Source organism: Lynx canadensis, chromosome A1, assembly GCF_007474595.2.
Source record: "Lynx canadensis isolate LIC74 chromosome A1, mLynCan4.pri.v2, whole genome shotgun sequence".
NCBI lineage: Eukaryota > Metazoa > Chordata > Mammalia > Carnivora > Felidae > Lynx > Lynx canadensis.
The window spans coordinates 81661914-81675518 of NC_044303.2; the positions used below are offsets into that span (position 1 = coordinate 81661914).

The 13605-nt window shown below is 52.0% G+C and overlaps 1 long non-coding RNA gene across 2 annotated transcripts; it reads left to right on the forward strand.

The window, feature by feature from the left end:
- Positions 1 to 9976: 9976 nt before the first annotated feature.
- LOC115499081 lies at positions 9977 to 13031 on the forward strand. Of its 2 annotated transcripts, none has more exons than XR_003964065.1 (3): positions 9977 to 10381; positions 10670 to 10747; positions 12860 to 13031. It is a non-coding gene; the product is annotated as an uncharacterized LOC115499081 (long non-coding RNA). The 2 variants fall into 2 exon arrangements; XR_003964064.1 differs by having other exon boundaries at positions 9977 to 10356.
- The last annotated feature ends 574 nt before the right edge of the window (positions 13032 to 13605 follow it).

The window sequence follows — 13605 nt, forward strand, 5'->3', positions numbered from 1 at the left end:
GGGCCGGGTCCCGCCGGCGGGGAGCTGTGAGCGCGTGAAGGCCATGGGCACAGGCGGCCCCCCACCCTCTGCCAGCCCCCCAGGCCGCTCCAGAGGCTGTCCTCCTGCGTGCTGGCTTCCTGTGCTGTGAGACCCGTTGTCACTCTGTCCTGGGGTAGAAGTCCCAGACGAAGGCTTTGGCAGGCGGCTCCTTCCAGGCCGTGAGGGAGTCCCTTCCACGCTCTCCCAGCTCTCAGGTGTCTCCCCAGGCCCTCCTGGGTTCCCTGGTTTGCAGCAGCCTCCCCGACCCCTGCCTTGTTACCACATGCCTGCTCCTTACGCACTGCTCTGCAGCTGAATGTCCTCCTCTAATTATGACGCCAGTCACGCTGGATCGGGGCCCGCCCTGCTACCGTGGGCCCGGCTCTGAACTGGTCACAGTTGCCGCAGCCCCATTTCCACGAGGCCACCACGTGAACTCTAGGGCGCCCCATGACATCGCCTGGCAGTGGACACCCTCTGTCAGTGCCCAGAAACAAGCCCGGGGTGTCCTGCCGGATGTGGACTGCAGTAAAAAAGAAGTAAATGCTCTGCCGTCTTATTTTCACTAAGAGATCGTGCGAGGCTCAGAGGAGCCTTGTCTGGTTTGCTGGGCTGTTCTCGGTCCCGGTGACCCGGGGCCCCTGACGCCCGGCCCTGGCCAGGGAAGGGCGGGGGACCGTGGGGTCCTGCGGGGCGGTGGTGGTGGGGAGGCCCCAGCTGGCCGGCCGGGAGGTTGTTTCTGAGTGATCAGTCGCCTGGAGCACCACCCGCACATTCCCGTGAGGAGGCTGTGGTCTGGGTGGGACAGTGACGTTGCAGACTTTGGCCCCGTGAGCAAGGACGGACCTGTGTTCAGTGTTGCCAGGCCGCTGCTGTGCTGCAGACCGAGAGCCGTGGGTGTTATTTGTGGGCTGCACGTGCATTTTTGCCCCGAGCCGCGTTGTTGTGGGCGAGAGACCCTGAGGCAGTTCAACCAGCACGTGGTGGTCAGTGACAATTGCAATACTTCTTCAGCCCGTCCTTGACTACCTCGCGGTCGGAGACACAGCCCTGCAAAGTCGTGGCTCCCACATAGTGGGGCAAGGTGCTGAGGAGGACGGGGACAGGTGACCTGTGGACGGCCCCGTACTGTCGCGTGCGCAGTCTGAAGCTTCAAAGGAGCAGGGAGTTGTGCGTGGAGCACACTGGGGTGGCGGCCCCTGACCACCAGGGGAGGAAGCCACCATCACTCCTCCCCGATCCAGGAAAAGCAGATTTTGGTGGCTGTGCCACAGCCAGTGAGAGAACAGCCATTGCCCAGGGGATGCCTCCTCCATGACTCCAGGTCCGACCGCGACAAGCGTGGCTCCTTATCGGAAACCCCGCGGCCCCCGGAGGCCCAGAGCAGCACAGGCAGGGCCCCCCACAGGCATGCTCTGGAGGGCGCACACTTTCCCAGGGTAGCTGCAGACAACAGGCCCTTGGCAGAGACTTCCCGAGCGAAGTGGGCAGGAGGGGTCGCTGCTGACGCCGGCATCCACCGGGTCCTGCCGTCTCCCAGAAGCCGCGTAAGCATAGTCCTGTCCTCAGAGCTAGCAGACAAGGACTAAGAAACCCACCGTGTGGAGCACGAGGCGTGTATCTGGGTGACGGCGATGTCGGTGGAGACGCACAGATGGACGCTCCAGGTACAGGGACAGGTAAGGGCCCTCACCTGAGGAGGAAAGAAAGCTTAGTGTCTACAATGACCCTTTTGACTTGAAAGCCGTCACTTCTGTCCTTCCTTGGGAGGAACCACAGGATCCCACGGTTGTCTGCGAATTTCTAGTCGAGGCTTCTATCCACTCCCCTCTGCGTTTACCTCCCCAGTACTCCTCCGTGTGCATCCACGGAAGGGGGACACGAAGTCCAGAGCTCCGCTAACTGTGATGGGCCCTGGCCTGTGCGCCCCTCCTGGACAGGCACCAGGAGGCACCCTTCGCGTGGCCCCCCGACCTAGCACCCGGCACAGCGGCTGCTGCCTGGCGTTTGCCGAATCAGTGAGTCAGCGGGTGAATAGTGCAAGTGTCGTCGTCAATGGTGCATAAGTATGAAAGGTAATCGTCCCTCTGTGACTGTTACAACCATTGCAGCAACAGTGACGTTCTCCCCCTCGGAGCGCTCACGGTGTGCCTGGCCCCTTCACGTTCAAATCACCCCGAGGGACCTCACGGCGGTCCTGTGTCGGGACCTCAGGCCGGGGAGCCGGGGAGCCGAGGACCTAGCCCTGGAGATTCACACCGCTTCCAAGGGCATTGGAGAACCCGGGGCCGGGGCTCCCCTGCGGCTGCCTGGAGCAGTGAGGACCAGCTCTGTGACCAGTTCTTGGTTTTTCTGGCTCTGCCCGTGGCTCTGCACCCCGGCCCTCGGCCTCCCCCTTCCTGTCTTTCCCACCTGCGCTGTGAGTGTGCAGGACGGGTGCCAGGGAGAACAATGGAGGTGATTTTACCTTTCAGGTGTCCCTGCAGGAAATGATTTCCATCTCAGAAGCCAGCAGCCAACGCTTCCTGCCTCCCTGGGGTGCCTCGGGGGAGGGGCCCCTCCCCAGCTTTTGTGGACACATCTATCTAGAACTTTCTCACGGCCACAAGATAACATCATCTCCAGTCCAGTGCTCTGGGCCAGTGAGATTTGCGGACACTCTCTTCCCTTCACACTGACTTTAGGGACAAAGGGGACTTCTGCTCGTTTATCGTCCTAGACCCCCAGGTGTGCCGTGATTTCATCTACACTGGGTTAGAAGTCAGTTCATGTCATTTGTAGACAAACAGGCCCCTTAGAAACCAGTCTTCTTCTTTGTCTCTGGTCAACAGCGAGCAGGTTTTGGAAGCTTCCAAATTAGAAGGAATGAGTAGATTAGAACACCTCCCTGAGGACTAGGGTCTTAGGCTGAGCCACTAGAAATGACTGTGCAGATCAAAGACAGTCCGATACCTGCTCCAGGAACCTTTCTGGGCCCCTGCGGCTCAGCGTAGCTGGGCACCCCCAGGCGTCCCTTCTCCCCGAGCCCACGCAACCACAGGCCCCTCTGGAGAGCAGGTGTGCATCCTGGGCCTGTGGCCACAGGCGGGCATTTCCCGGAGCTCCAGCCCCCGCCCCCGGCGAGCACATGGGCGGCTCTCAGCGGGGCGGTCAAGCAACCCCACGTGTTGAGGACTCATTGCTCAGGGCTACGCTGAGCTCCACCAACCGACTGCCAAGAGACAAAAAAGTATAGACACCACAACGTCGTCCTCCTACGCCACAACCTGGGACAGCGCGGCAAAGAGGGTTTAAAGTAGGGCTCCAAGGATAGAATTCTCTAATGTGAATTCTGGCCGCCACGGCAGGGCACCTTCTTGGAAACTGACGGGCTCTCCTTCCTGGGCTGGGAGCCCTTCTCTCCTGCTAAGCGATAGGTGGGACTGCTCATGTGATATGACTGTCCCCTGGGGGCATGGGTCATTTTCCTGCTTGATCTCAACCCCGTGTGTTTGTCATCTGCCCGTGGAAGTCCAGCTAACCTTCCTGCCATCCTTCTCGGCGGAACGGGTCTGGAAACGGACAAGCGTCTGTGGGACATGGGACGTGGGAAAGAGTGCAGGGCAGAGAGGAAGAGCCTGTCAGACCCTGGCTCCACCGCTCACTGGCTCTGCCGTCTTCGAACCTGTTTCATCAATCTGTAAGCTGGGAGTCATAGTGCCTTAAGCTGTGGGGTCATTGGGACAATTAAATTGGTTGAAAAGGTAAGAACTCGGGGCAGATCTTGGTTCATAAGAAGTGTTAGGCGTTATTACTAGACTTTCTGTGTTTTAGTAAGATTCAGTGCGATACAGGGAAATTCATCCTTTCTACAGTCATGTAACCATCACCACAAAGACATACAGAAGAGGTCCGTTACCCCGAAAATTCCACGCTCCTTCCACGGAGCCCTAATATACCGACCTGTGTCCTGTTTCTATGATTTTCCCCCTTCCGGAATGTCATACACTACAAAGACCATGTAGACCTTTGAGTGTAGCTTCCTCAACTAGCACAACGCATTTGAGACGCATGCATGTTTGCCCGTAATTATTCGGTTCCCCTCACTGCAGCCCCTGCTGGCTTACTCACCACCAGCTGAATGAGCTTGGGAATTACAAAAAAAGCCACTGGAGATATTCCCATACAAGGGTTTGGGTGAATAAACAATGTTCCTTTAGTTTAGGTAAACAGCTAAAGGTATGGCAGCTATGTTTTACTGTATAAGAAACTGTCAGTGGGGGAGCCTGTGTGGCTCAGTGGGTAGAGCGTTTCGACTTCGGCTCAGGTCATGATCTCAGGGTTCGTGGGTTCGAGCCCCGTGTCGGGCTCTGTGCTGACAGCTCAGAGCCTGAAGCCTGCTTCGGATTCTGTGTCTCTCTCTCTCTCTCTCTCTGTCTGCCCCTCCCCCACTTGCACTCTGTCTCTCTCTCTCTCTCAAATATAAGTAAAAACATTAAAAAATTTTAAGAAGAAAGAAGAAGAAAGAAACTGTCAGCACAAGTTGCATCCCTGCTAGCAGAATTGGAGCGGCCCTGGGTCCTCCTCAACACCTGAGATTTCTGTCTCCGGGCCCGCTCTAGCAGACGCACAAGAGTCTCACTGTGGCATGGGTTTGCACTTCCCCCCCTAGTGACTGGTAATCCTGAGCGTATTTTCCTGTCTTTATTTGCCATCTGAAGATCTCCTTTGGTCTAGTGCCCATTTCCTTAGTCTGTTTTCTTACTGTTGAGTTTTGAGATGTGTTTACACATTCTGGATACAAGCCTCTTCACGCATGTGATCGGAAAGATTGCCTGCCAGTCTGTGGCTTGCTTTGCATTTGCATACCAGTGTCTTTCAGAGATCAGAAGTTCTTAACATTGGCCAATCCAATTGTATCAAGTTTCGTTCAGTGTCAAATAAGACATCTTTGCCTCATTTAAAGTCACAAACATTTTCCACGTTCTCTTCCGGAAGTTTTAAAATTGTAGATTTTACTTTAGGGCTGTGATCCATTTGAGTGAAGTTGTGTGATATGGTGTAAGATAAGGATTTCTTTCGTTTTGGTTTGATTTCTTGCATATTGATGTCCGGTGCCAACACCATTTTTTGCAAAAACTCCTCTTTCCTCTGTTGAATTGCCTGTGCACATAGTTTGACAATCAACCATTCTTGTGAGCCTGTTTCTGGCCTCTTACTTGTTCCACGGACTTAAGATCTACTCTTTTTCAGGTGTCACATTGCCTTGGCTACAGTACGTTGATACCAAGATTTGAGATCAGGTAGTGTCCTCCCGCTTTGTTCGGATTTTCAGAATCAACTTGGTTGCTCTGGTTTCTCTGCCTTCCCGTATACATTTTAAAAGCGGCTTTGTTAATTTCCGCAGACCATTCTGTTGGGACTTTGTCTGGAATTGCTATGAGTCTATACATCAGTTTGTCAGGCACCGACTTCTTAACCGTATTCAGTCTTGCCCTCTGTGGAGGACTCTGTGTATGTAGGTCCTCTTTGGTTCCTCTCACCAGAGTTTTGTAGTGTTCAGCATAAAGACTTTGCATATGTCTTATTAGATTTATGCATAAGTATCTCATAATTCTTGATGTGATCATAAATGATACTGTTTTTTAAATTTCAACCCCCGGTAGTCATTTCCAGTGTATAGAAATGTGATTGTTTTGTACAAGACTCTGTAACATTCCCCCTTGCTCAGCTCACTCTTGTGTTCCAGAAGCTTTCCTGTAGATTATTTAGGATTTACTGCTTACTGAATCATATCATCTGTGAATAGATTTTTTTTTTCCTTTCCAATACATACACCTTTTATTCATTTTTCTTGCCTTACCCCGCTAGTTCCAGACAGTGTTGGAGGTTAACTACGAGTGGTCAGAACGGGTGCCCTTTCATAAATTAGGTGTATCTAATTGCAAGCATAGAGGACTTTTTTGGTAAAAGTCAGATAGCAAATATTTTAGTCTAAGAGCAATATGGCCCCTGTTGCAACTACTAACTAGAAGCAGCCAGAGACCACACATAAAAGAACAGGTGTGGCTATATTCCCAACAAAACTTTATTTACTAAAACCGGTGCTGATCCATACTTGGCCTGTAAGCATGTTTACCAACCCCTCATCTACTGAATGATCAGTTGGTTTTTTCTTTATTCTGTTCATATGGCGAATTACTTGTCTTGATTTCTGAGTGTTTGAACCAGGCCTGTATTTCTGAGATAAACCCGTGATACAGTTTCCTTTTTTATATCCTTTGGATTCAATTTGCCAAAATTTAGTTAAGAATTTTCGCATTTATGTTCATGATCATGTTGGCCTATAGTTTTTTCTACTCGAGCTTTTTGTCTAGCTTTGGTCTCAAGGTACTAATGGCCTCACAGAATGAATTGGGAAGTACTCCTTTCCTTCGGTTTTCTAGATCTGTCTGTATGAAATAAATATTACTTCTACATAAAATGTTCGAAAGGATTTACCAATGAAGACATTAGGTCCTGTAATTTCTTTGTGGGAAGGTTTTTTAAGTACGCATTTTATTTCTTCTGTAGATAAAGGCTGTTTAGTGTATCTGTATGTTCTTTGGTGAGCTTTGGTGGTTTGTGTCTTAGATGAATTTTCCCATTTCATCTAAACAGTGGTCTCTCAACGCCCTTTTTAATGTCTGCAGGAACCTGGGGCTGTCATCTCTCTCGCTCTTGATATCAGTAATTTGTGCCTTTTTTTAAATCCCTGGTGGTCTGATCAGTAGTTTATCAATCTTATTAATCTGTCCAGAGAACCAGGCTTTTGGTTCATTTTTCCATGTTGGTTTTCTATTTTTTTATCATAGTGATTTTTCTTTTAATTTCTTTTGTTTCACTTGCGTATTTTGAGGTTTTTCTCTCCTTTTTAATGACTTGTTAATGTGAATACTTAGGTCATAGACTTGAGGCTAACTCTTTTTTTATTGTGAATGTTTAGTTCCCTTTAATTCTACTTTAATCCCGCCCTACAAATTTCAATATGCTGTGTTTTTATTTTGTCCGTTCAAAATGCCTTATAACTCACCTTTTAAATCTGTTCTTTGACCCGTGGGCCATTTAGAAATGTGCCATTTCATTTTCAAGTATTTGGAGGACTTTTCCAACACATTGTGTTACCGATTTATGATTTATTTCTGTTTGGTCAGAAACACACAGTGTATGACTTAGATCTTTTTAACGCATTTTTAAAACTTTAAATATGGCCCAGAATACAGCGTTCTTTAGCAAGTACTCCCATGTCTGAAAAGAACGTGTACATGTTGTTGATTTGTGGAGTCACAACAATTATAAATGTCAATTAGATCAAGTAGCTGAACTACCTTGTTCAGGTCTCCTACACCCTTGAGTTCCTGTCTCCCCATTTACTCGACTATTAAGAGAGCAGAATTTAAGTCTCAGACGATCACCGTGGATGTGCTCACTGTGCCTTTCGGCTCTACCAGTGTTCATTTCACGCCTTTCGAAGCTCTTTCATTGCACTTCATCCGTATGCATAAAAATGTGAATTGTTCTATCTTCTGGATGAATTACTGCTTTAACAGTAAGAAATGACCCTCTTTATTCCTGGCCATATTCTCTGTTTTTGTCTAATATTTAAATAGCCACTCTAGCTTTCTTTTGATCATGTTCGCATGGCTGATCTTTTTAGTTCATTTTTTACCTCCTTGTGCTTTTATATTTAAGGTGGATTTTGTAGACAGTGCAATAGCTGGGTCTTGTGTTTTTATGTGAATTGACACTCTGTGCTTCTTGAACATTTGCGATATGGTGTTACGATAATTTTGATATCCTTGCCCTCTAATTCTACCTATAGAGTCATTCTGGGCCAGTTTTGATTGGTTGACTCTGGTAATTATAGGTCATATTTCATTGGTTATTCTCATACCTGCTCATTCTTGTTTGGATGCCAAGTATGAATCTCACTTTGTTGGATGTTGGATATTCTATTTTTAAAAAATATTAGCAAGCCTTGCTCTTGAACCCACTTAAAATACTTTGAGGTTCACTTTTAAGCTTTGTTAAGACCAAGCAGCCCTTACCCCAAAGGCTAATATTCCCCGATACCGAGGCAGTAAAACTCAGAGCACTCTACCCGATGTCTGTGTATAATGAGGCTCTTTACGTTTACCAGCGAAGACGCCACTTTTTCTGGCCTGTGTGAGCTCTGGAGATTGTTCTGCCACCTTTTGGGTGGCTCTTGTTCCACGCTAAGGCTTCCTGTGGCTTCTCACTGACCCCTACTCAGCTGGAGACAGGGCCACCCTCTGCAGTGTCCGAGTTCCCTCGCCTCTGCTGCTCTGGCCTCCCCAGCCCCATCCCCTCCTGGTGACCACCACAGGGCTCTGCCTACGTCCTCCCTCATCACACAGGACCAGAAACACTCCAGGCAGGAACCAGAGGCTCACGGGAGCCCTTTGGCAGTCCCTCCTCAGGGGTCACTGTCCCTTGTTGCCCATTGTCTGATGAATGGGAAATCATTGTTTCATATAATTTTCTAGTTTTTTTTTATTAAATTGGGAGGACAGGGGCGCCTGGGTGGCGCAGTCGGTTAAGCGTCCGACTTCAGCCAGGTCACGATCTCGCGGTCCGTGAGTTCGAGCCCCGCGTCGGGCTCTGGGCTGATGGCTCGGAGCCTGGAGCCTGTTTCCGATTCTGTGTCTCCCTCTCTCTCTGCCCCTCCCCCGTTCATGCTCTGTCTCTCTCTGTCCCAAAAATAAATAAAACGTTGGAAAAAAAAATTTAAAAAAAATAAAAAATAAAAATAAATTGGGAGGACAAATATGGTCCTTGTTACTCCCATCTTTTCCAGGTGTGAAAGTTCAAATAGCGGGCTCTCACATATAGGAAAAGCCCTGCATTTCAACTCTGGTCAAAGCTTCAGGGTGGCCTAGAAGGAGCAGAAGCCAGGGGCCCTGCCTCCCGGGTGCTTTCCCAGCTGGACCACGTGCCACCCAGTGACCTCAATGCTTTGTGTCCCTGGGGTCTCATCCCAACTGGAAAGTAAACATTTCCCACAAGCCTCATCAGTGCATTGATGTTCAGGTGGAACCACACCTACACAGTCCGTGTAAATGTCGCCATGGCACGTGGAGTCCTAACTAAAGATCGTAGTCCAGAAATGAGCATTTTGAGATGCACATGTTTTATACTTATTAATGAATTATGTGTTTCCCTAAAATTCATCAGTCTGAATTACCACCAAAATTTCCTAAGCAATTTCCTCTAAAAAACATAAATGTGGTTTTAAATATTGAGCGAGAGTATGATGTTGGCAACAATCTCCGTCACCAGAAGGAAACAGAGGTGGATGGCAATTGTGGCCTCCAGGAGGAAGCTGGAAACGAGGCACCAACTATTGGAAATGGCCTTACTTTCCACAGTTTTTTTTATTTTTTTCAGATTTTCAAATTCTACCATGGGCTTATAATACTTATAAAATACGAATTTGTTACCGTAAAATAACTTTGAGGAATGTTTTAAAGCCAGAAGCACTGGGGCGCCTGCGTGGCTCAGTCGGTTGAGCGTCCTACTTCAGCTCAGGTCGTGATCTCACGGTTCGTGGGTTCAAGCCCTGCTTTGGGCTCTGTGCTGACAGCTCAGAGCCTGGAGCCTGCTTCCGATTCTGTGTCTCCCTCTCTCTCTGCCCTTCCCCCATTCATACTCTCTCTCTGTCTCTCAAAAATAAATAAACATTAAAAAAAAAAAAGCCAGAAGCACCTTGAAGGATCTGCCGAGAACCTCTCTCTCTTATTGCTGGAACAGCCAGCCCCCTGTGTGCTATCCAGAACGTCCAAAAATGCCCCACGACCCAAAGCACCACTCCTGACCTCTGGAATGTGCCTGGACTTCGGGCTCTGTTCCAGCCTGCGTGCCGCACGGGACACGGATAATTTTATGCCCTAATCAGTGATTCACGGCTGGCCTTCGCTGTAACAAAAGATTAGTCCTCTTGCTCGGTGAATACCTGCTGATCACGGGGCTGGGAGGCTCCAGGAGAATGAGGGGTTGCGCTTTTATAAGCCCCACAGAGCAGCCGGCCACCAGGCAGGACCCGCGTGGTGGACAGATGTGCTGGCTTGAACGTTTTTCTTTGCGTCTTCCTGCTGCGCTCAAGTGGAGTTTCGGGAAACCTTCAGGATGGCAGTGTCCTTGTTATGCTTGGAGAGCCGGGCAGCCAGGAAGGAGAAGGGGGAGAGCGCCCCGGGCGGTGGCAAAGGCCACACCCCCGGGGAAGGGAGCCTCGTGGGCCGTGTGGGCCTCTCCCCGCCGACCCGTGCTGTGAACCCACACTCTGCCCTCTCTGCAGCGGTGAGATGGGCCCCGCGATTCTGGGGTAAGGGCAGTTCCGGGATGGGGCGTGAGATGTCATAAATACGCGTCCAAGGGACCAGGAGCATCACCTGAAGGACGCAGGCTGGGGCGGCAGCATGAGGAGGAAGCCACAGGGCCGTGTCCGTGACCGCCCGGGGCCGCACAGGCCGCAGCTCTGGCTCGGGGGCAGGCCGCCCTCACCTGCGAACTGGTGTCTCCAGAGCTGTCGTTCTGAGGCTAAAAAGGTGTTTGGAATCGTGACTTAACCCTTGACCAAATCCTGATCATTGTACTTATTTTTTCCCCACAGGAAAGAATTTAAAAAATGATCAATATAAAAAAACATCAATTCTGGACAAAATCCTTCAAAACATTGGAAAATCTTCAGGTAAGTGGAATAATAGATAAGTGGGTCCTTGTGCTGGGATGCGCCCCCCCCCCCCCCCGCCCCGGCCGTGGAGAGAAGTAAACCGTCTGCTCCAGGGGACAGCTCTCTGGAGGGGCAGGTAACTCAGTCCCTGGGAAGACTGGCAGGGACCCCCACGGGTTTCCTGTGTTGTCAGTGCGGGACTCCTGGCCCATTGAGTCCAAATTCCACGAGTCCTGGGCCACGTGTGGGTGTCCCCTCCCTTCTCAGCTGTCCCTGGGACCTGTGGGCCCACCACCACATACCACAGGACCAGGCCCACAAGGTCCCCAAGCCTCCCACCCGGGGAGTCCCACACCTTTGAGCGCCCCCCGCCCTCCGCCCCCCCACCCACTCCTCCCACCCCCTGCCCTTTCAGGACAACTTCTTAATTGCTGAAGTTGGTCCACGAATTTCCCCTGGTGGCTTCTGCCCCGGCCCATGCTTCTTCCTGGAACTTTCCAGAACACTCCTGAGCCTCTTCTCCAGGCCAGTCCTCCTCCTGGCCTCCCAGCCTCTCCCAGGTAGACTCTGTAGTCCCGTAGACGGTTCTAATCAGCATCTCCTGCGTTCTTTCTACCACACACCGGTCCACGCACCCTGAGACCGCCGGGTTTGGGGGCACATCACGCCCACATTTCAAGCTAGTGTTAGCGAAGGACTTCCGGGGGGTTGTAAATGGGCCTCGGTGCAGGCCCCATCAGTTGGGTCCTCGTAGAGCCAAGTGCAGGACCAAACACTTACACCTGGCCACCTTCATTCGCCCTCCATCAGTGCTCACTGGGCACCTACCACGGGCCCACACCCTTCCCAGTTCTGGGGACTGAGCACCGTGGACACGGAACCCCTGCCCTCGAGGCACCCACATTCCAGGGGAAGGTTAGATCGCCCTCCGCTCCAGCCTGCTGGGACACTTCTGTGTCCGGCGTCTTCCGGTCAGTCGCTCCTTCAAACCTCCCCGCCCACCCCCCTCGCCGCCCCCCGTCATCGTCTTTCGGCCAGCCTGCTATCTTGTCTTTGTTTTAAATGCCCAGCAGGGTGGAGCCACAGACGGGTCACTAGAGACCTCGCATTGTGTGACTGGTCACCAAGCAGCCAGGAGCCACTCTGTGCGGGCCCAGAGCAGCCTTGGGGCCCCGAAATTGCAGGCCCCCCACAGTCTGCACCTCCCCCCCCCAGTGGACAGCCCAGTGCAGTCGGGGGTTGAAAGGGGGGTGAGCGGTGCCCCGCCTGCCACAAACTTACCAACCGGTACTGACATCCAGCCACTTTCTACTGCTTTAGTCAGATGTCAGGGAAACTTTGCCAAATCCCAGTCCCCGGGCCCTGAGAGTTCTGTCGTGAGAACAGAACGTCCCTATGGCTCCAGTGTCTGAGGCAGGACCTTTCCACGTTGCCGTCCTGCACGTTGGCCCTGGGCCTGCCCTGCCTGGGGGATGGGCGGCGGGCACTCCTCTGGTGCCAGGGCTGGGGGCCCAGCAGTGCATACACGGGAGGGACCGAGGTCCTTGACCTCCCAGAGCCTGACATCACAGGACTGCGTCCACAGGGGGTGCCCCCGAGGGGAGGGGACACCCCAGCCCAGCCCAGTAGTGTTCAGAGGGGCCCCCACTTGGTTTGGAGGCAGAAGGCTGTGGCAAGTGAGGCATTAAAGGGTGCGGCCTGGCCCCCACTCGGTCCTCCCTCTGTGACCACCTCCCTGTGGCTCCTCCCCTCTCTGCATCCTGGCCTGGGCTCCCCAAGATCCTGCCAGGGCTCTCCCCACCTGGCCCACTGCCACCCTCACCCGAACCCACACCTTCCCCCTCTCCCTCCTGCAAACAGTGCCTCCGAGTTTGCCCTGACCTCTTGGGGCTTTGGCTTGCCCTCTGTCGTCCTCTGCACCCTTGCAAGCCCGTTTCCCCCCACCCAGGACTCTCTCTTCCTGCGGTTCCTTCCAGCCGCACAGCACCTGTGACTGCTGCCCACAGACTGGGGACACTGGAGGCTGGCTTCACGCCTGTAGTCCTGCACCAGTGGGACAGCCCAGGAGGGTCCGAGCCACAGGATGAGCAGGGCGCCTAGGATTTCTCAAGAAACTCTCTCTCCAAACAGGGAGCTCTTCCCAGTAAGTGGAAGAGAAGGGTGAAGCTCCGAGGAGACGCAGAGGACGGTCAGCAAGGCCACCTGCCCCGAGGGAGCTCCCTAAGCAGGAAACTCCAGACTTCGTGAGACCCCACAGCCCCACCCTCAGGAATAAAGAGCATATATGTGCACATACTGTTAACCACGCTGTGCGAGGAAGTGTGTTTTATTCATGAGTCCCAAGTAGAGCTTATTTGTTTTAAATGTTAAGGTGGAGGGTATGTGGGTTTCCTTTGTTTTTTTAATAAGCAGAAATTACTGAGTCTGAGAAAGGAAAGGTTTGAGAGGCTCCTGTTTTCTAACAGGATAAGGCTTGAGGACGCTTAGCTTCTGAGGGTTGTGTCCATGAAGAACCAGAGTCACCTGCTGCCCCCCTCCCGTGGCAGTGCCCTGCAGAGTGCACACACGTGTACACAAAACACACATGGAACTTCTCCGCATTGGAATGTGTACCGAGCACGGGAACACACAGGTTGGGTCCCTGTGGTGCAGATGGTTGTGAGCTCCAGGGGGCGTCTGACCCACGTACGGCATGTTCGGGGCTGACCAGAACATTTCTCTGAGCAGGTTTTCTTACCCAGACCCACTCTGACTATGGACAGGTTACGCCTCTGCTTGATCCATGGGGGTGAGGCTAGGAAATGTTACTCGGGACAGGGTGTAGCTGCCTCCTTTTTCTAAATGGGCAAGTCGGTGGACATTCATGAATCAGGTCC